A 2,503-nucleotide genomic window follows, 5' to 3' on the forward strand; every position below is an offset into this window, starting at 1 on the left:
AATGAAAGAGGAAATAGTCTCTGTAACAGTGGGGTTTGAAAGTTTGGGCACCCCCCAGGTAAAAATGTGTATTAATGTGCATAAAGAAGCCAAGAAAAATCTCCAAAAGGCATCAAATGACAGATCAGACATTCTTATAATATGTCACAAAAGGTTAAGATTTTATTTCCATCATTTACACTTTCAAAATAAAAGAAAACAACTGTCAGGTCTTAGCTTTCCAAAGGGGTGGGGGGGGTGGGGGGTGGGGCATGCTATAAACTCTGCAGGGCGCCCTAAATATTTTGAAAGAGTAAATGATGGAATAAAATCTATCTTTTTGTGACATACTATACGAATGTCTAATCTGTCATTTGATGCCTTTTGGAGATTTTTCCAACCTTTCTTGGCTTCTTTATGCACATTAATACACATTTTTACCTCAACTTTTACCACTGTGTGTGTATATATATATATATATATATACACACACACACACACACACACACACACGTGAGTATGGAAAGTATTCAGACCCCTTTACATTTTTCACTCTTTGTTTCATTGCAGCCATTTTCCAAAAATCTAAAAAATTCATTTTATTTCTCATAAATGTACACTCGGACCCCCATCTTGACTACTTATGACCATGTGATATTTCAGTTTTTCTTTTTTAATAAGGTGGCAAAAATTTCTACATTTCTGGTTTTTTTCTGTCAAGATGGGGGGCCGAGTGTACATTTTTGAGAAATAAAATGAATTTTTTTGATTTTTGGAAAATGGCTGCAATGAAACAAAGAGTGAAGAATGTACCTACCTATTTACCTACTCACTGTATACAGTATATATTAGAGCCCGACCAATAAAGGACTTTTAAGGCCGATACCGATACTAATATTTGGTTATTTAAAAATCCGATATGCCGACATGTCGGCCGATATATATACATATTATCTACATATATACATACGTATGGATATGTATATACATACATACCCAGCCCTACAGAGCATGTCCGCCGTTATTATCACTCATGTTAATTTGTAACTTTGTTTAATTCTGTGGCAAAAAACATTTTTCGGGATCAAAAGTTGTCGACAATGTTTTTCCTGAGTGTTGCCATTGCAAGAAATTCACTGTCGAGCAGCATTATGCTTAAATCTGTTGAAAAATCCTGTTTTATAATATGTAATAACACCCTTTTTAACATTTAAATGACCACTAAAATACATTTTAACACTGTGCAAATTCCTAAAAGCCTCAGAATTGACTTTAGGGCTTTAAGGAGCTGCCGATGACCGTGTTTAAGCAGAGTGTGTGAGTGTGTGAGTGTGTGTACGTGTGTGTGTGTGTGCGTTCTTACCGTCGTGTACATGCGGGACGGTAATGCAGGTGTGTTTTCGAGAGAAGCTGTTTTGGCCCGCGCATGACTAGACCAGAGGTTTGGTAACCTGTGGAACCGCCGGGGGGGAGATAAGCTGAGACTGTACAGAGGACAAACACAACACAACAACACACACACCACCACACACAACACACTACACCGACCACTGCCTGGCAGTAGGGGACGATCGTGGAGTGGTTAGCTTTTGGGCAAGACAAAGGAATTGTGGCTCTTATGTAACTTCTTTGATCATTATCAGGGACAAGATGTGTATTCCATATGCTGTGGGACCCCCCCTCATCGGGACCCCCCCCACCCCACACACACACACACACACACACACACACACACACACACACCCACACTAAATTGGAACGCACACTTGTAATGATATGGACTCGATGTGATTACAATAAGAAAAACCCCCATGAGCATTCTGTATATGGAATATAATCTTCCTATCTCTCCCTCAGACACAGACACACACACACACACACACACACACACAAACACATTAACACACACACACACACACACTAACACACCCACACACACACACCCACACCTGCGTCAGCAGCAGGAAGTCGTTGAACAGGAAGCCGTAGAGCTCCTTGCTGCTCTTGGCTTTGAACAGCTTCCCGCTGTGGAGGAACTTCCTGGGCCCCAGGCAGTTGGTCACCGAGTTGAACACCAGTTGCTGAAGGACAGAGACAGAAATGTCTTTATCTTTCACTAGGTTTGTCCATTAAATGTCCAACATTGTGATAAATAACGATGCATAAGTTCCAGAGAGACTGTTTTAAATTGATCATTTGTCAGTTGGGGTTAAGTTGTGTCTTTCTTTATTATTTTAATGCACTTTTTCAATTAAAGTGGGTGTTAGGAGGACAAATAACAGCATGTTAGGACATCATGGGGCTTTAAGTGATTACAGTAGTGTGTGTGGAAGAGTGTCAGGAGTGTGTGTGAAAGAGTTTCAGGAGTGTGTGTGTGTAAGAGTTTCAGGAGTGTGTGTGAAAGAGTTTCAGGAGTGTGTGTGTGTGTAAGAGTTTCAGGAGTGTGTGTGTAAAAGAGTTTCAGGAGTGTGTGTGTGAAAGAGTTTCAGGAGTGTGTGTGTGAAAGAGTTTCAGGAGTGTGTGT

General features: G+C 40.4%; 1 protein-coding gene across 7 annotated transcripts in view; it reads right to left on the bottom strand.

The window, feature by feature from the left end:
- Positions 1 to 1,336: 1,336 nt before the first annotated feature.
- itsn1 (intersectin 1 (SH3 domain protein)) overlaps positions 1,337 to 2,503 on the bottom strand; it is a gene marked incomplete at its 5' end in the record, with an annotated part of 74,894 nt that continues 73,727 nt past the window's right edge. For all 7 annotated transcript variants that reach the window (XM_032511893.1, XM_032511889.1, XM_032511888.1 and 4 more), the window contains 2 exon segments: positions 1,337 to 1,430; positions 1,929 to 2,060.

The sequence above is a fragment of the Etheostoma spectabile genome, unplaced genomic scaffold, assembly GCF_008692095.1.
Source record: "Etheostoma spectabile isolate EspeVRDwgs_2016 unplaced genomic scaffold, UIUC_Espe_1.0 scaffold505, whole genome shotgun sequence".
Lineage (NCBI taxonomy): Eukaryota > Metazoa > Chordata > Actinopteri > Perciformes > Percidae > Etheostoma > Etheostoma spectabile.